Source organism: Elephas maximus, chromosome 4, assembly GCF_024166365.1.
Source record: "Elephas maximus indicus isolate mEleMax1 chromosome 4, mEleMax1 primary haplotype, whole genome shotgun sequence".
Taxonomy (NCBI): domain Eukaryota; kingdom Metazoa; phylum Chordata; class Mammalia; order Proboscidea; family Elephantidae; genus Elephas; species Elephas maximus.
The window spans coordinates 141,872,978-141,893,578 of record NC_064822.1 but is presented as its reverse complement, the minus strand read 5'-3'; the positions used below and the strand labels follow the sequence as shown (position 1 = coordinate 141,893,578).

The following is a 20,601-nucleotide window of genomic DNA, read 5'->3' as shown; positions in this document are numbered from 1 at the left end:
CCTCTCCTGTAGGAGTAAAACCTGCATCTAATCTTCTTAACTTGCCTGCCCTAGTGAGGTTGCCTTGCACTCTCCTTTCCCCAGTGAAAACATTTCTTTCCAGGGTTGTAATAGGGTCAGCCAAACCAAACCAAGCCCAGTGCTGTCGAGTCGATTCGACTCATAGCGACCCTATAGGACAGAGTAGAACTGCCCCACAGAGTTTCCAAGGAGCGCCTGGTGGATTTGAACTGCTGAGCCTTTGGTTAGCAGCCTTAGCTCTTAACCATTATGCCACCAGCATTTCCTTTAATAGTGTACACTAGCTAAAAATCTTAATTTAGGATTTGTATTAGGGCCCCCGGGTTCCTTTGCAGTCTATAACTGTACCAGCTTCCCTTCCCCAGCCCACATTCCGTTGCTAGGTAAGTCACGACACGTGCCTAGTGGTGGAATCGTCTGCAGGGGAAACTGCTTATGTTGATAAAGCTCCTTTTCTTGAACTCCCTGTCCTTTGTGTTTCCTTTAAGGCCCCCTCTCGTTTTCCCAAATAATCTTACTACCCTTTGGTTTAACTTCTTCCTGGCCTCCCACGTAAGGACTTGTTGCCCAATTCCTCAGGTGACTGTGGGCAAGAATGCTTAGAGAGCTGCCTCAGCCCTTAGGGAATGACAGGAATGCTGAGAATTTCAGGCACTACTTTTCAGACCCACAGAAAAGAAAAAGCTTAGGCCGGGAGGCAGTGAGAGTGCGGGAGGGGTTTTAAATCACAATTACCTCAGGCTATGGAACTGGCCCTGAAGCTAGTCTCATTTTGGAGTCCCCCTTTGTCTGCTGATCTGGGAACAGAAGCCTCTGGGTAAGGTGGTGGTTTTTGTAGCAAACTACAGATACGAGAAATTAATTTGACTCTAAGTCTTGAGATATGATGTGTTTATTTTAATATTTTAATTCGACGTAATTGGTAAGCTTTATAGCTCTTCATGATCAATCTTTGCAGCGCTGCATTTCAGGGTACTGTTCCTGGGTTGCAAACTCTGGTGGTATAGTAGTTAAGAGCTACAGCTGATAACCAAAAGGTCGGCAATTGGAGTCCACCAGGCGCTCCTTGGAAATTTTATGAGCAGTTCTACTCTGTCTTATAGGGTCGCTGTGAGTCGGAATTGGCTCGATGGCAATGGATTTTTTTTTTTTTTTTTGGTCCCTGGGTTTGACAAATCCTGGAATTTGTCCTGGAGTGTTACTTCATTATATGGAACAATGGTTAGGATTTTCCCAGAACTATCACCAGGGCCTGTCTGGCTCTCTATCAATGTTAGGGTTTTTATTGGGTTGTTTTTGAATGCTTTGCCCTTAACTCACACAGCTCTGAGTCAAACCATCAGGTCAAAACCCCCATTATAAACCCAACAACATTTGTGACAGAGGAATCTCACATGAGGAACATGATTTGGTTGGTTGGGACTTAATCTGGCAATAAGGGCCCCTGTTTATTTACCTGTTTAGTAAGGCATGTCTGGCTTTGGATGGAGAGTTAATATTATGGCTAAACACTGCAGCCACCTCACACTACCTCCTGCTCCACAATTGTCTCCATGAAAGCCTCCTTGGAAACGTAAATGTGTTACTTAGGAGAGGCAACACTTCAGCTCATATTGAGGAAGTGCAAACATTAGCATGTGTAACCAGTTTACTGAGAATCTTTCTTTGTGTTAGGATATAAACATAAAAGGGTTTTGTTTTCCCATAACTGCCACTGACTGTGTTCTGTCAAAACTCTTTGCCTACTGGGTAATGTGCTTCCTTAATGACTCCTCAGCCCAGTTCCATAACTTGTGTTACTTCCAGTTTATTAAAACAGTCTCGCTGAAATCTTAAGACTCAGTAATGTTCATTTTAAAGGTTTTAAAATTATTTTCCGTTCAAAGTTCTCTCCTTTTCCTACCCACCTCCAGAAAGGCTAATATAGTAATCTAAATGCTGGAGGGTGGGGTGCGAGGCTCTTGGTCTGTTCTCTCACATCCCAGCCCCATTTTCTATCCTTACCGCTGTGGTGTAGGAGCTGAAACCTACATTAATTCTTCTTGTCTGCCTGCCCTCGTGTGGTTGCCTTGCACAATCCTCTCCTCTCTGTAGGCTGTGGTTGCTAATGTGGCCAATACCGGCTTTCCTTCGGTTGATTCTGTGTGGAAGGAGTCCGAATGTGGACTCTCGGGGTACATGCTATGGTTCTTCAGTGGGCTCTACAGACTACCCTTCCCAGGCTCTGGGTAGAGATCTCAGGTGCAATATTCTCGTTCACACCGTTGGTGGTACACTTGGGAAAACATGGTGGCTTAAGCCCAGCCACCTTCCTTGGAGTCTACCAGAGCCATGGGAAATTCTTTTTTTTTTTTTTAATTTATTTATTGTGCTTTAGGTAACAAGTTCACAAATCAATTCAGTTTCTCATACAAAAACTTATACATACCTTGCTGTGTACTCCTAGCTGCTCTTCTCTTAATGGGACAGCACATTCCTCCTCTCCACCCTGTATTCACAGCGTCCATTCAACCAGCTCCTGTCCCTTTCTTCCTTCTCATCTCGCCACCAGATGGGAGTTGCCCACATATTCTCAAGTGTCTACTTGAGCCATGAAGCTCACCCCTTATCAGCATCATTGTCTATTTTATAGTCCAGGCCAATCCCTATCTGTAGAGTTGGCTTCGGGAATGGTTCCAATCTTGGGCTATCAAAGGGTTCAGGGAGCATGACCGTCAGGATCCCTCTGGTCTCAGTCAGACCATTAAGCCTGGTCTTTTTATGAGAATTTGAGATCTGCATCCCACTGTTCTCCTGCTCCATTAGAGATTCTCTGTTGTGTTCGCCATGGGAAATTCTTGTATTCTTACTACAAATAGTAGCAATGTAGCCTGCCCTCTGACACTCCATCTTAGCTCCAGCATCTTTCTCCTGCCCCTCATTCCACTCTCCAAAGGATCAGGTACTGTGCCTCCAGTCCCGTGATTTGGTAACTTTCAGACCAGAGCCACTCTCCAATCCTCAACTTAGTGGTGGTGATGGGAGATAACATTTCAGAGTCTCAGTCTTGTTGTATGGAGGGTCCAGGTTGAATTCTAACCCTCCATATGGTGAGGGGCAAAGGAAGGGATAGTTGCCATTCTGCAAAATGCCTTCCCCCAAGACGCATAACAATGATTGTAAGGATAGTGCAAGACTGGGCAGTGTTTTGTTCTGTGGTACATAGGGTCACTATGAGTTGGAACCAACTCAATGGCACCTAACAACAACAACAAGAAGCACAACCCTTGTCTTTCTCCCAGTCTTCCTCTTTCATCAAAGAAGAGGGGTAGAACTGAGTCTGTTCAAATATTGACTCCCTCCAATCCCTGCATATAGATGTCTGTTTCCTACGCCTGTGGGTTCTCCAGACATGAAATATAGGGTAGAGTTTTGTTTTTAGCTATAAGTCTTCTTCAGTAATTCTTGATATTCAGCACCCAATAGCAGTCTATTATATAGTGATACAGTGATTCTTAACTCTGGCTTCATATTAGATTCAAGTGGTGCGGAAGTAGGATGGAGCATTGCTAATTCTTAAAACGTTCCCTAGCGATTTTGGTACAGAAATCCGTAACCTGATGCTGTTGAGTCAATTCCTACTCAAAGCAACCCTATAGGATAGACTAGAACTGCCCCAGAGGGTTTCCAAGGCTGTAATCTTTATATAAGCAGATTGCCACATCTTTCTCCTGAGGAGTAGCTGGTGGGTTTGGGCTGGCCACCTTTTGGTTAGCAGCTAAGCCACTGTACCACCAGAGTCCCCATTTGGGTACATAAACCAAAACCAAAAAACAAAACCAAAACTGTTGCTGTCAATTCTGACTCATAGTGATGCTATATGTCTTATAGGGTTTCCAAGGATTGGCTGGTGATTCGAATTGCCAACCTTTTTGTTAGCAGCCCAACTCTTAACCATTGTGCCACCAGGGCTCCATTTTGCTACATACTGGGGGTTAATTAACATGACCAGTGGAGGGCAGAAAGGGATCCTGAAGGGACAGGATTTAGAATTTATTGTGAAGTGAAGGGAAGGTTAGTGTAGGAAAAATGTGGTTCTTGAGGTGTAACCGAAGAAAGTAGGCTTCTGTATAAGTGGTTTAAGTAATGAAGAATTTGGGGAGGGGATCCTTGAGTGGTTACATTTCCCCAAAAAGTCTTTCCTTCTAATCATTTCCTATTTCCCGCCATCAAATGTTCTTGAAAATAATTTATTGGAGGTTTTGCTTTTCAGCTTTTTCCCTGGCCATGAAGATTGGGCTGCCCATGGCACTGTGCCTGTGGCCTTTTTTTAGAGCTGGTCTTTGCCCTGTAGCAGGAAACCCTGGTGGTGTAGTGGTTAAGTGCTACAGCTAATAACCTAAAGGTTGGCAGTTCAAATCCACCAGGTGCTCCTTGGAAACTCTATGGGGCAGTTCTACCCTGTCCTATAGGGTCGCTATGAGTCGGAATCAACTTGACGGCAATGGGTTTGGTTTTTGCCCTACAGATAAGATTTTTGCAAATAGTTATCATGCAAAGTAGCTGCCACTTTTAAGAGGTGTAGCTCCTGGCTATGAGAAAAGTAATTGCTACTCCTTCCTATGGCACTTAAATCTCTCCACTCAGATGTCCCCTGGTGGTGGAGTGGGTAAGCACTCAGCTGCTAACCAAAAGGCTGACAGTTTGCACCCACCAGCCTTTGAAATCCTATAGGGGCATTTCTACTCTGTCCTTATAGGGTTGCTGTGAACTGGAATCGACTTGATCGCAATAGATTTTGTTTGGTTTACTCAGATACCTGTCTTCATTCCAGGCCTTCCCACTGGGGAGGTGGCTGACTTCAATTGTTCAGAGCAAGAAGGGGAGCATTTCTTCTTTACATCTTTCGGGAGTGAGAGAACTTTGCAGATTCTCTCCAGCACACTTCCTTCTATGCCTCATTGACCAAGATGGAATTGTATGTCCATTTTTAAGCCAATGACCAGGGAGGGAAATGGTATTCTCATGGTGAATTAGTCTGTTCATTCGGGGTGGAGTGGGTATTGAGAGTCAACCACCATGAGCAATACACTCTGCTTATTTTTCTCGTAACACTTTTCACACCGTTTTGTAGAATTCTCTGTACTTGTCTGTTTTACCTGGTAGGTCATGGATCTTGTCTTATCTCTTTCTCTCCAGGTCCTCCAGGAGTTTATAATGTAAAATCAACCCACACGTGAAATACACATGTGCACGTATTTTTTTTTTTTAGCTCAGTAAATATTTCTTACTCAGTTATTTATTTTTTATTGTACTTTAAATGAAGGTTTACAGAACAAATTAGCTTCTTATTAAACAATTAGTACACATATTGTTTTGTGACATTGGTTGCCAACCCTATGACATGTCAACACTCTCCTCTTCTCTACCTTGGGTTCCTTATTACCAGTTGTCTTGGTTATCTAGTGCTGCCGTAACAGAAATACCACAAGTGGATGGCTTTAACAAAGAGAAATTTATTTTCTCAGAGTCTAGTAGTTTACAAGTCCAAATTCAGGGTGTCAGCTCCAGGGGAAGGCCTTCTCTCTCTGCCGGCTCTGGAAGAAGGTCCTTGTCCTCAATCTTTCCATGGTTGAGGAGCTTCTAAGGTGCAAGGATCCCGGGCCCAAAGAACGCGCTCTGCTCCTGGAGCTGCTTTCTTGGTGGTGTGATGTCCCCAACTCTCTGCTTGCTTCCCTTTCCTTTTATCTTCTGAGAGATAAAAAGTGATGTAGGCCACACCCCAGGGAAGCTCCCTTTACTTTGGATCAGGGAGGTGACCTGAGTAAGTGTGGTGTTACAATCCCACCCTAATCATCTCAACGTAAAATTACAATCATAAAATGGAGGACAACCGCACATGACTTAACCAAGTTGATACACACGTTTTGGGGGGGACATAATTCAATCCATGACAGCAACTTTACTGTCCCCTCCTGCCTTCTTGTCCTTGCCTCTGGGCTGGTGGGCCCATTTAGCCTCATTTTGTTTTGTGGTCCTGTCTAATCTTTGGCTGAAGGTTGAACCCCAGGAGTTACTTCAGTACTGACTTCAAAGGGAGTCTGGCAGCCATACTTTTGGAGTTTCTCCAGTCTCTGTCAGACCGGTAAGTCTGTTTTTTTTTTTTTTTTTGTGAGTTAGAATTTTATTCTACATTTTTCCCCAGCTCTGCCTGGGATCCTCTATTGTGATCTCTGTCAGAGCAGTTTGTGGTGATAGCCAGGCACCACCTAGTTGTGCTGGACTCAGTCTGGTGGAGGCTGTAGTACTTGTGCACACACATTTTTTAAGTAGATGCGTACTGTAGTTGGTACCTGGGTTGTATTTTGAATCTGGGTACCCTAACTGAGTCAGCATTATAAAGGATCATTATAGCAAAGTCCACTACAAATGCATTCTGTCTTACTACATAAGTAATGGTGTTTTCAGTCTCTTCAGATCCCCTGAAGTCATGATATACCTCCAATTATATCTTCCTTTAGTTATATGTTCACATGATTGTTGGTCAATCCACTCTGGATGCAATAATGTTTATGAGACCTTTCATAAAGTCAAGGACTTCTATCAGTCTGTCATTGCCTAAGGAACTTTATTCTTTGAGCTGCAATAAAACAAGCATTTGAAGACTTCCTGTGATACACTTTCTCATTCATTTTGGCAGGTATGAAACGATTATTTGAAAGCTTTTGCCAGGCATGATTGGTCAGAACTCTTTGCAAGAACACAAAATAAACGGAGAGAGACCACACTGGAATAAAGAAGATACTTAACTCAGGGTAGCATGGTAGAGTGCTCAGTGGCTGGAAAAGTATAATGTATAGTATAATATACTTACAGCATAGCAGAAAATATATATCTAACAATTATAGGAAAATTACATATAAACAATGGCTTATACAGTGTTTTTGGAAAATAATTTTGACAAATAGGCATAAAAGGAATAGGCGTACACAATGATATTAAGTAAGTCATCTGTGTGTAATGTATTAAATGGTAGTACAATGAACAGGCATCCCTGGGTAGTACAAATGCTTAACGTGCTCAGCTGTTAACAGAGAGGTTGGAGGTTCGAGTGTACCCAGAGATGCCTCAAAAGAAAGGCCTAGTAATCTATTTCTTGAAAAATCAACCATTGAAAACTCTGTGGAGCATAGTTCTACTCTGACACCCATAGGGTCATGATAAGTTGGAGCCAACTTGTTGGCAACTGGTTTTATAGTGAACAACTTTGAGGTGCCTGCCCAGCTCACATTCCTTTTTTTCAGATGTAAACCCACAGCCCTGATGAAAGGATGGGTTTAGGTGGCCAGGTTTGTACCATGGGACTCACACCTCTGGCTCCCACCCATGGGCCAGGCATGAGCTAAGCTGAACTAGTCAGATTTTCTTTCTTACTTTTCTAGTGACACCAAAACTATAATCAAGTGATGGCGAGCACTGTGTGTTAAATAAAGAAGAGTAGGGCCCAGTACCCCAGCTTGGTATCAGCAAGAGCTGGATTTGGCTTTCTTATACAAAAACCAAAAATTGCAACACCTAGGCAGATAAAGGCTCATTTTTGTCTCACATAAACATAGGCAGTTCAGGGCTTTTGTGGCTGCTATTTCATGATTATCAGGGACTCTGTCTCCTTCTATCTTATTGCTATGTCATCTTCAACTTGTAGCTTCTATCTAGTAGTGTGCTGGTAAACCGATTCATTAAAAAAAAAAAAGATTTGTAGCAGTTGCCTAACTTATTTGATACAAGTACTCCTACCACGGGCAATTTCAAGCTACCAAAGGTTTAACAAACAGCTTGCAAAATTCCTGAATGTTTAACCATCTGCTCTCACAAGCCCACATGAGCAAGTTCTAGCACACACTGCTTCTACTTCATGGTCCAAAATGACTGCCCCAGCTCCAGACACTGAAAATGCATTTCAACCAGCAGGAAGGAAGAAATAGGAAGAGAAGAGCAAATTCCCTCTTCTGTTGGCATATCTCCTGAAAGTTTTGCGTGCTTCCTCCACTTACATTTCATTGAGAAGAACTTACCCACATGACCACACCTACATGGGAAATGTATTTATTCTGGGCCACCATGTGTCTAGCTAAAATTTTGGTGTTCTGTTACTAAAGAAGAAATATGGAATAAATTTGGGGGAAAATTAGCAGTCTCTGTCACTCATGATAACACCCAGTTCCACACAGAATCCCAAGTTATTGAGGATCCAGAAGTCCAAGTTAAAGAGAAGTTAGTTTTCAGAGAAGAATTGGAGTGGATTTACAGCAGTGATAATGCATATGCAGCTCCAGGTAGAGAATAGCTGATTATTTACATTTTAATGTGACCAGTAATAATAGCCCTTTCTTCCCCTCCTGAGTTTGAAACCAACTGAAAAACAGCCAGACAAATGAAGATAAAAGTGTCATACTTATTACTGATGAAGCTGTTTGGAGAATAACTTTAGCCCTGCAGTAACAATGGGTTTACTAATTTCACCCCAAAAATAAACTTACCCACATCTCAGAGGCAGAATTGGAAAACTGCAGCACTGCCACCTTTCCACCCCCATTTTTTCTGCCATGGAAATCTGTTGTTGAGTGCTTCCTACAGAAGGTACCTGAAGAGAAGAGAAGAAGGGGCTGTACTAAGCTCATGTAGTTTCTTCTTCTAAACTAAAAGATCAGATAACTGATTGAGATTGTTTGAGTGGTGCGGAGAAAGGCTGTTATGTCTATCCATGTTGAAGCACAAGGAATAATTATTCTTGTTTAATACATGACCTTTCAAACCTGTTTAGGTTTGGCTAATCTGCCTGCAATTGTTTTACATGAAATCCCTCTGAATCCTTACAACAATCTACATTTTTATTTAAACAAACACAGATTGTTTCTCTTGCAACAAAACAATCACTGACTAAGACAGAAATTGTAATGAAGGGCTACACTGTATGGGTCAGACACTAAATGCTGTAGGAGTTCATGAAAGTTTGTAAGACTGGGTTGGAGCAGACAAAAGATTTTTCATGGAAGTGGTAGAACATGAGCTTGTTCTTAAAGCCTGGTTAGGGTTTCAGTAGGCCGGAGGATTGGGGTTTCAGTCAAGGGGAATTTTGGCTGAAATGCATGTGGGCTTGTGGTCAAGACATGGGGAGGGCACCACAAAGACTCCAGCTGAGGTGCCTGTTAGCAAGCAAGTTAGATAGGCAGCTTGGGACCCAGGTATGGACACCCTAACAGAGGACTTTTCAGTTGATGGAGAAGGAAATTTGGAGCCACTGAAGACAAGCAAAAGATTAACATGAAAGTGGTGTTCTTAACAGATTATTCTGGAGGAAATAGCCAGATGAATTTGAGGGAATAAAGACTATCATCAACGAGGATTTCTAGGAAGGCGCTGCTTTTGGATGGAGAAGAAACATACTAAAAGTGTTTTAAAAGGAACAAAACGAAACGGGATTACATAACTGACTAGCTCTGGGCACTAAAGCAGAGAAATGTATCAAAATGAGTCAATTTCTACCACTGTATGTTGACATGAATGTTATCTGTAGTGATTGTGGCTTTACCTGGCTTGCATTTATTCTCCCTTCTTCAGATAATACCACTCCCGTTTTCCCTGGGGATCTACCCATCTCCTATTCTCAGTCCATGTGGTTTGGTGGAGTAGACACGATTGGACAAGTGACTGAGGATGTGTCCAATTAGAGTATTTTGTATCCCTGGCCAGAATGATTGGAACAGATATGGGTTATGACCCAGCCAGGCCACAGTCAATAAGACTCAATTCTGAACTTCTTAGGAACAGTTGGGAAAGAGAAGCTTTTTTTTCTTGCCACTGTACTGGAAGTTGTATTGTTGTAAGCCTAGAGATGCTTGTCTAGAAGACCACCATGAGGGAAGAACCTAAGAATGACAGCAACAAAGAAGAAAGCGAGCAAGAAATGGGTAGAGACTGTTTTACAACATTATTTGATTTGCTAGATTGAGCCACTCCTAATTACGCCCTGAATTTTTCAATTATATGGATCAAGAGATTCCCTTTTTTGTTTAATCCAGTTTTTTCTGTTACCATTGAGCCTATTACAAATCATTGTGACCTTACAGGATAGAGTAGAACTGCCCCATAGGTTTTCCAAGGCTGTTATCTTTCTGGAAGCAGACTGCCACATTTTTCTCCCTCAGAGCAGCTGGTGGGTTCGAACCACCAACTTTTCAGTTAGCAGCTGAGTACTTAACAACTGTGCCACCAGGGCTCCTCTTAAACTAAATGTTGTTGTTAGATGCTGTCGAGTTGATTCCGATTCATAGCGACTCTATGTACAACAGAATGAAACACTGCCCGGTCTTGCACCATCCTCACAACCGTTGTTATGCTTGAGCCCATTGTTGCAGCCACTGTGTCAGTCTATCTCATTGAGGGTCTTCCTCTTTTTTGCTGACTCTCTACTTTACCAAGCATGATGTTCTTTTCTGGGGAATGTCTCTTCTGATAACATGTCCAAAGTATGTGAGATATAGTCTTACCATCCTTGCTTCTAAGGAGGATTCTGGTTGTACTTCTTCCAAAACAGATTTGTTCTTTTGGCAGTCCATGGTATATTTAATAATCTTTGCCAACACCACAATTCAAAGGTGTCAATTCTTCTTCCGTCTTCCTTATTCATTATCCAGCTTTCACATGCATTTGTGGTGACTGAAAACACCATGGCTTGGGTCAGGTGCACCTTAGTCTTCAAGGAGACATCTTTGCATTTCAACACTTTAAAGATGTCTTTTACAGCCGATTTGCCCAATGCAATGCATCTTTTGATTTTGTGACTGCTACTTCCATGGATGTTCATTATGGATCCAAGTAAAATGAAATCCTTGACAACTTCAATCTTTTCTCCATTTATCGTGATGTTGCTTATTGGTCTAGTTGTGAGGATGTTTTTTTACTTTATGTTGATGTGTAGTCCATACTGAAGGCTGTCGTCTTTGATCTTCATCAGTAAGTGCTTCAAGTCCTCTTCACTTTCAGCAAGCAAGGTTTTGTCATCTGCATAACCCAGGTTGTTAATGAGTCTTCCTCCAATCCTGATGCCCTGTTCTTCATATAGCTCGACTTCTTAGATTATTCGCTTAGCATACAGATTGAATAGGTATGGTGGAAGGATGCAGCCCTGGTACACACCTTTCCTAACTTTAAACCATGCAGTATTCTCTTGTTCTGTTTGAACGACTGCCTCTTGATCTAGGTACAGTTTCCTCATGAGCACAATTAAGTGTTCCAGAATTCCCATTCTTCCCAATATTATCTGTAATTTGTTATGATCCACATAGTCAAATGCCTTTGCATACTCAATAAAACACAGGTAAACATCTTTCTGGTATTCTCTGCTTTCAGCCAGGACCCATATCAGATTAAACTAAATAGACCTGGCTAATATATTCCATTTATATCACATAGGGCAGCAATTCTCAAACTTCAGTGTGGATTAGAATAACCTGGAGGTCTTGTTAAAATACAAATTGCTGGGCACTATCCGCAGAGTTTCTGATGCAGTAGGTCTGGAATGCAGCCCAAGAATTTCATTTTTAGAAAGTTCCCAGGTGATGATGATGATGCTGGTCCTTGGATCACACTTTGCTGAATGCTGGCCTGGCATGAATCTTACCCAGTTCTGAAGGAGTGAAAGAATGAGGGAGAATGAATTTCCTACCTCAGAAAAAAGAGAGATTAGATGAGACAGTCTCTGAGGTCTTTTTGAGTCATTTTTCTGTGATTCTAAACTATAGGATACTCCTTTCATGTTTTTTTCATATCATAAAAATCTCAGGGTTTATGTGATTGCTTTCCTCCTTGTCAATGCATTCATTTTTCATGAGGGCCCTTCTTGCGGCATTACATGGGTACGAATCCATGAGAGCGTGTGATTGGACTTGAGATGCTTCCTTAAACATAAGCCTTCCACTCTTGAGAAAACAAAACAGAACAAAAAAGCGACAACAAATTCAAATCTTGTCCGTACTGCCTTAAAAGGTAAAAAGGAAAGGGATGAGAATTTACCTCTAAAGCACCTAAATCATCTGAGGCCTTGGAGAACACTTACCCAGACTGTTAGAATTTTTCAGCCTTAAAAAAATATTTACCTAACTCACAATTGCCTATAACAATCAGCTGGATGTCTGGCCACAGGGGTCGGAGACTTCCTAACAAGCCCAAACTCTCAACACATAAGTTCTATGGAGCAGCCTGATCTGGCCACAGGTGAAGGGATATTTGTCAACATTTGCAGAGCTAAGCTATGTTTATTCTAATTGGCCTACATACCGTTGGCTGAGTGAAGACTGGTCTGAGCAAGGAAAGCTGCTGACAACCATACAGAGAAGTCTGCCGAGTCCTGGGGATTTCCTGAATTTCATTTAAAGTGATCTTTATATGCAACCCCACATGAAGTAAGGAATAGAGGTGATGTCTCTAAGGCAACCAGATGACAAGGAGATGCAGCCCTCAGCAGCAGAGACACGATTTTGAAAGATAGCAGGACATTTAGGTTTCTTTTCTTTTTAAAAGAAGATGAGTTTTGTGGTGAGAGCGTACAAGGAAGTGGTTAACGCTTTTGCTGGGAACTCTTCCATACAATTTAATCTGTGGGCGAATTCTCTTGAACCGGAAGTACCACAGAAGTTATTTTTTTTTTTTCCAGTTGCTGTTGAACTGATCCCCACTCATGGCAAACCCATGTGTGTCAGAGTAGAACTGTGCACCATAGGGGTTTCAATGGCTAATTTTTCAGAAGTAGATCACTTTTTTTTTTTTTAAAGATCACTAGGCCGTTCTTCTGAGGTGCCTGTGGAACCTCCAAACTTCTTTTCTTTTTTTAACTTGGACTACCTTTTTTTTTTTCCTTTTTTAAAATTGTACTTTAGATGAAGGTTTACAGAACAAACTAGTTTCTCATTAAACAGGTAGTACACATATTATGTTTTTCCATCCCCAAACCTTCCCTCCCTTGTAACTGTCAAAGATTGTTTCTTCTTATGTGTAAACCTTTTCATGGGTTTTTACAGTAGTGGTCTCGTACAATATTTGTCCTTCTGTGATTGACTTATTTCTCTCAGAATAATGCCCTCCAGATTCATCCATGTTATGAGATGATTCACAGATTCATCGTTATTCTTTATTGTTGTGTAATACCATAGTTTATCCATTCATCTGTTTTTGAGCATCTAGGTTGTTTCCATTTTTTTGCTATTGTGAACAATGCTGCAGTGAACTTGGGTGTTCATATGTCTATTCGTGTGACGACTCTTATTTCTCTAGGATATATTCCTAGGAGTGGGATTGCTGGATCATATGGTATTTCTATTCCTGGTTTTCTAAGGAAGCATCTTATCATTTTCCAAAATGATTGTTTCATTTTGCATTCCCATCAGCAGTGCATAAGAAGAACCTCCAACCTTTTGGTTAGCAGTCACGGGTGATTACTGTCTGTACCACCCAGGGGCTCCTACATAAGTTAGTAGATGTGGGAAACATAAAACCCTTGAGTCTCTTCCCTAAGCCAGGATAACCTGATCCTTGTGAGCTGGGCTTATTCATTGAATTGGGAACGTGAGGTTGGGGCAGGATTTAAAGGCAGCCATTTCCACCTAGCCCAGTCTTCTCTAACTCATGTGGGACTTTGTGACATTAACTTCACCATTCAAATGAGATTTAAAATATTCTGCCATGCACTATTACTTTGGAAGCTAGAGGCTGACTTGCTTTATGGCCAGCTAGCTTTATTCCCAGTTCACACTATTTTCTATCTCTTCCTGGTCAATCGTTACTGTTTTATGTTATTTGCATACATTTCTGTCTAAACACATTCATTCACTGTAAATTTCTTTGAGATTGGGACAATCTGTGTCTTACTCATTACTGTATTCTACACAGTGAATAGCCATCAATAATATTCTCAATACATATCTATGCTCATAATACCTACGGTCAGAACCTTCTGGAAATGACTCTGGGGAAGTGCAGGAGAGGGGAGAGAGAAGGAAGTTAGAAAACATTTTACTAATAAAATGCTTTTACCAAGACTTACCTTGCTTAATTTAATTCCACTGCTTAAAATGTCCTTTAGCCTTGACTGCCTGATAAAATTTATTCATCCTTCAAGACAGAGCTCAGCCATCACCTCCTCTGTGAAAGTCTCCATTTTTAGTACTAATTCCATCCTTTAAATATTCTTGTAATCATTTCATGAATGAGAATTAGAGGTTTATGTTATCAGTGAGCTATGCACTACCTGAGAGCAAAGCCTGTTTCTGAACTTTTTAACTGAATTGATCTAACCACTGTGGAGGCAAAGCAGACAATTTCACAGGTTCAGAGAAAACTCCCCTCCAGTGTCCTCTACCTTGTTCCCTAATTTTAGGAAACATACTGTAATTCAAAGCATTGATTCCTGTTTGTCCTCTTAGCTCCTTGAGAAAGGTCAACCTTGAAGCTTCTAGCAGATGTTTGCTTTAGTGCTGAGGAATTCAAATCACTTCTCTGGAGGATGTTTTGATAGAGAAAGAACTTGAGACCTAAAAAGAGACAGGAGCACGGGAGAGCATGGAGATGAAGGGTTTATCTTGGGTCACCAAAGATAAACTTTGCCTAGTTTTAATTACACTAAGTGTTGAAGCCTTCTAATGGGTGAGTGCAATGAAAAACACAATAGATAGTAGAGCTCAAATTTAACTCCTTGAAGCTGAGAAAAGGAAGAAAAATACTATGTCCATCCATCATAGGTTGAAACTAGGCCTGAAAGGGTTTTAAAATCTTAGATGGTAAAAAGGTGGAAACTGTGTAGCTCTTACATTGAGTGTTGTTGGGTTAGTTGAAATCAGACTATGTTTTGTTGCCTTGGATACCCTAAATTGCAATTTATTAAATGTTAAAATATTTCTGGACTTTTCTGAGAGAGATCAGTAACTCATTTTCTGCAACAATGACTTGATCTCCTAGAAGCTGAGCCCGTTGGACATCAGTGAGGTCTTGATTGGTATTGCTCGTAACTATTTGTAGCTTCACAAAGGATCTTTTTCCTTCGTCAAGGGTCAAGGAATGCTAGTTAGTGAAAAATATTCTTTCCCGTTTCAAAACAGGCACTGCCACTTTTCATGGCTTCATCTCTTTATATCTAAACATAGGAAATTGTTTGCTCTTTTGTCTCATTTCTGGGTCTCACCAGGATGAACTTCGTATTTTGTGTTTATGATTTTTATACATGTCACAATGTCTACTGACAGAGATGTAATACTTAAAAGAGAAAATTTCTGAATCGTTTTAAGTCTGCTGTGGAAATGAAAGCGGTGAGAAGACAGGAAGGGAGAGCAAGTGAATTCTCAAACATTTATTGACCCTTGATTCATATTTAATTTTTAGAGATTAAAATATCCAATCTACATAAGAATTAAACACTCTTCATCATTCTGATACATTATGCTTGTGGGTTTTTAAAAAATAATATTTTATTGAGTTTTTGGTGAAAGTTTACATAGCAAGTTAGGTTCCCATTTGACAATTTCTGCACAAATTGTTCAGTGACATCAGTTACATTTATCACAATATGTCAACATTCTCTTTAATTGTGTTCTGTTTGTTCAGTTTCCAGTACTCTAGTTTCCCTGTCCCCTTATCTTCTCATCTTTCCTTCTGAGTAATTGTTAACCCTTTGGTCTCATACAGATTGTTTTTAAATAGTGCACCAATCTTTTGGATAATAGGCTTTATTTTGTGTGCCACTCAGCTCTTTTACTAAAAGAGGATGTCAGGGGATAGGCAGTAGGCTCAGTTCTGGGTTTAAAGAATGCCTCAGGCAATAGTCTCAGGGAGTTCTGTGTTCTCTACTGTCCTAGTTGGTCTGGCTTTTTTTTTTTTTTAACTTGAGTTCTGCTCCACATTTTTCTCTCATTCTATCTAGGACCATCTGTTGTGACCCCGATCCAAACGGTTAGTGGTGGTAGCCAGGCACCATCTGGGTTTTTCTGTTTCAGGGTAGATGAGGTTGTAGCTCGCATAGACTTGTTTCTTCTCTGAGATTTTGGTTACCTTCTTACTGTTTTGCTCCTGCCAAGTACAGACTGTCTTAGATGGCCATTCGCAAGTTTTAAGTCCACAGATGGTTGCGTGAGGTTCTTACAGACTGCAATCCCTTATACATCATTTTCCAAATTTTCTCAGTGGTTATGTAGGTAACATACCTATTTTCCCTGATTTTCCACAGAGTGGAGCTGTAACTGCGTAAGATGAAGCAAACAGAATTCTAAAGATCAAAGATAGAGTAAATGACAGCGAGAATTGACCAGAAGTTTCTGTTTGTCAATTGACTGGACAGGGAAAATAACTCATCAGGTTTAGTCTGAAGATCTCAGGGTGTTGAGATCAGACTTTTAGATCTCAATCCAGTGAGAGTGAAAGATGAACTACCTGTGGTGCCTGCTCATGACAAGTCATTTCTTTACTGTGGGATACAAATCTTATCACACAGTGGTCTGAAATATTCCTTTTGAAGAGACAAGTTGTTTGTTTTCAAAATAGTGCCTTCCAGGTATGCTAGTTCTGGCAGAACACTTGATCTCATATTTGGGAAAGGAGATCCTTTTTTTTTTTTTTTTTTTTTTGTGGTACTTAATTGACAAATATTTATTAATGCATGCTTTGGCCAGGAGCTGTTCTAGTCCATAGGGATAGAGTAGAGAATAAAACAGATGAGTTCCTAACCTTGAGAACCTTCCACTCTAGTAGAAGAGGACGTATAATAAGCCTGTAACTATGAAACAGATAAAATAGGGTAATATGTTAGACACTGACCTAAGTTGCTCAGGAAAGACCTCTCTGAGGGTGACATCTGAATTAAGGTCTGAATGTTGGGAAGAAAGCAACCATTTGACAATTTTGAGGGGGTTGGAAATGAGCTTGGCATGTTTAGCAGATAGGAACAAGGCCTTTGACAGGAATGCAGTGATCAAGGGACAAGGGTAGAGGCTGGAGAGGAAGGCAAAAGCTGGGTCACAGAGGGCTTTATAGGCCATGGTAAGGAGCTTGCAGTTTATCCATGTTGCAATGAGAAGCCATTGAGTGTTTCACGGAGGAAAGGTGTGTAGTCAAACATAAATTAGAAAAATTAACTTGGCTGCTGTGAAGAGGTTGGACCAATGAATCAAGAGTAGTGGCAGGGTGGCTTGCTGGCTGGCTTAGGCTAGAGTAGTAACAGCACAAGTGAGAAATGGTTAGGACTTATAGGTAGACTGGATATAGACCACGAAACAGAAGAATCAGGGATAACTATTATACTAGGTTTTTGACCCAAGCAATGAGTGGCACTATTGCCTAAGGCTTCTGGTGGTATAACGGAGAGAGGCAGATTTGGCAGGAAAATGATTCTCTGTGGACTTGTTTTCAGATTTGTGTAAAGGTATCCATCATTCTGTACTGAAGTATGTCATTGAGGTAACCAGAGATCATTTAATTAGAAAGCTGCATTAGTACTTTTAGCTAGTAATATTTATAGGAAAACACTTTTAGTTGATAGTTTGTTTCTCAATATTTAGTGACCTAAATTTTGTGGCCTGAGTGAAGCGTTCATACCAGTAACATATGATTTCTTCAGACTGACATGGTACTAAAGAACATGAGATGGAATTCTAATTCCTAGTCAGTAGATGACCAGGTTACTATTTTACTTTCAATCACATAACTTGCTTAGTTGGCTCCAGAGGCTTTTGGCCTGTTAAGTGAGTGATATAAAACTAGCCTGCAGGACAAGAAAGTATAAACACAAGTAAACCCTTCATTTTCTTGGGTTCAACGACCACCATTGAAAAAAGCAACCACATCTAAAATGTCATTTTTTTGGGGGGGAGGTGGGCTATTAGATAGAAAGATAAATAGGCATAAATATTTTTTTCCTGCGAATATTGGGATACTTTTTTTTTTTTCCAACTTGTGAACACGAGCTAGTGGGAACATTCACAATGTTGAATCAAAACAACAGGACAGAGTTTTATAAGAAAAATGTATTATTCATTCATTTATTTCTTCCTTAGTTCATTCATCTAGTCAACAAGCATCTACTGTTTTCTAAGTACTTTCTTAACCTCTGCGGGTACAAAGACTTATAGTCTACTATCATTTACTGGCAATTAGTATTAACTGTTTTACAGTTAAAATGAAGAATATCGGACAGTTTGTTTGAATCCCAGAGAGAGAATATTTGTGTCAGATCCAGAAAGGTAGTAGCCATCCTGTTAAGGGGGTCATCTTGAGGGCAGTGGGCCAGGGGGCTAAGCAAGGGCTTTACACATGGGAATGGCTTAATCTAGGTTTGCATTTTAAGGAAGATCACCATGACAGCAGTATGGAGATGAGTAGTAAATGAATAGGAGGTACGCTTCATCTTTCTCCCTAGCCCTGTGTCCTTCCCCTTCTCTTTTGCCCTCTTCCCCCCTACTCCATATACGCAGTCTTATGATTTAGCAGCTGCTCGGGTATTCAGTGCCTCTTAGAAAAGATGTTGTTGTTAGGTGCCCTCAAGTTGGCTCTGACTCATAGCAACCCCATGCACAACAGAACGAAACACTGCCCAGTCCTGTGCCATCTCCACAATTGCTGCTATGCTTGAGCTCATTGTTGCAGCCACTGTGTCAAAAGGATAGATTTGTAATATGTGCCTTCTTGAAATTCTATAAGCAAGTGCTTCTAGATCAGAGAAAGAAAATTGCCGAAACAGCTCATAAAACCAAAAAAAAAAAAAAAAAAAAACCTGTTGCCGTCAGATAGATTCTGACTCATGGCCACCCCATGTGCTATGCAGTAGAACTGCTGCATAAGATATTCTTGGCTGCAGTCTTCATGGAAACAGATCACCAGGCCTTACTTCCAAGGTACTGCTCGGTGGGTTTGAACTGCCAACTTTTAGGTTAGTAGTTGAGTGCAAACCAGGTAATACCACTAGTGTTTTAATGTCATCATGACTTAATTGCTTTATTATATTATGTAACCTGAGTCATTTTTCAATCCAAGGACATTCCAAGGAAATATGTGGTTACCGTTTACACCAGCATCCTCTTCTTTGCATTACTCCAAGCCTGGTGATGAGCAAATGACGTCAACTGGGTAGAGATTGTTATGTTTGTGAAGACTTGTAGCAGTGTTCAGGTGAAGGTTCCTCTCAGCGTTTAAAGATCCTTTTCCAATCTCCTGTACCTATACTTTTGGTGCTCTTTTTTTGTTTTATGTCTTTTTCTTCTGCTGATCTGGACTTGGTTTTCTGGAAATATCTTGGAAGTGGTTTTTCTCTCTCTTGACCAGTGTATCTTGTAGGTATATTATAGACACTGTGACTCAAGCAGCAGCTAGCCCAGGCAGAGAAAATAAAAGGTAGGTAAAAAAGGAAGTGATACAAGTTTCTAATTTCTATTCTACAGCACTTATATAATATCACCAGGAAAAAGGATAAAAATAATGTGTTATGGTAATCTAGCTTGTCATTTGTTGCCTCAGCAAATATTGAGTGCCTCAGTGTGAGAATGTCCTGGGTGCTTGATGTATAAAAAAGATGCAGCTCCTACCCTCATGATTATTTTGACACCAGATTGGAAAGGGTTTGGTATGCTTATTAAGAAAAACATTAATTTCTTAAAACTTTAATTAGTTCTTACTCTACTAGTTTGTGTAAAGATTCACTTATTAATTCATTCAATGAATATATTTATTTTGATTACTTATTATAGAAAAGACTCTGCTAGGCTCAGGATTCATGAAAGGAAATCAAATAAAGATGCAGCTTTCAAAGAGCTATGGAGACCACCATATTTTGGGGGCTCCTGTGGTGTCAATAAATATATCAGTAGAGTCAAATCCAATATAATAACCAGCAGTGGTTTGAAACATTCATTTGAAATGTCCTGGGGCTGGAATAAATAATGAATCATTATTATGAAGTGCTAGGTCCCTGGGGAGTATGATTTTTGGACCAGGCTGAGATGGGATGAAAGGCATTTCTGGTCACTGAAGCTGTGTGAGAATACAGCATCAGTAATAAATCCAGTCACATCTCAGGGTACCCGATAGGGGTCAGAGCTACCTATTCTCTGATGTCGATTGTATTTTCCCATTTCTTATCTACTGTGCATTATCTAAACCCTACTGAGCTTTCCTCTTTAGCTCTAATGAGCATTTCCCTCTAAAAATTATTGACTCTGTGCTCCCACAGAGCTGCTAACAAATATTACAAATTTAAGGTGAGGAATGACAAAACATGTGCGTGGAGAGCTGAAAAATGTGTTAGAGTCAAATGACCATGAGTCTGAAGTACTTTTGTTTTTGTTAACGCGCAAAACATAACATCACACCTGTAGGATATATGGGTATATGAAGGAGAGCATAGCTTTCAGAAGCTACTCAGTACTCTTCAGCACTGAAGATATCTGGTCAGATTTTTCAGATCTCGGGGAAATCTAGAGGATTTGGAGCAACTTAGAAAATTAAAAAAAAAAAAAATTAAAGTAGAATTTAGGGCTGGAGGAGTGTGCCTTGGAGTCCTAGAGGAGA

The 20,601-nt window shown here is 40.6% G+C and overlaps 1 long non-coding RNA gene across 22 annotated transcripts in view; it reads left to right on the top strand.

Annotated features, from left to right (window-relative positions):
- Positions 1–370: 370 nt before the first annotated feature.
- LOC126076545 (uncharacterized) overlaps positions 371–20,601 on the top strand; it is a 470,040-nt gene continuing 449,809 nt past the window's right edge. For 4 of the 22 annotated variants that reach the window (XR_007517490.1, XR_007517486.1, XR_007517489.1 and 1 more), the window contains exon 1: positions 372–838. This is a non-coding gene — a long non-coding RNA (uncharacterized LOC126076545). Of the gene's footprint in view, positions 19,207–20,601 lie in introns of all 22 variants that reach the window. The other 18 variants (XR_007517492.1, XR_007517491.1, XR_007517496.1 and 15 more) reach the window with 10 other exon arrangements.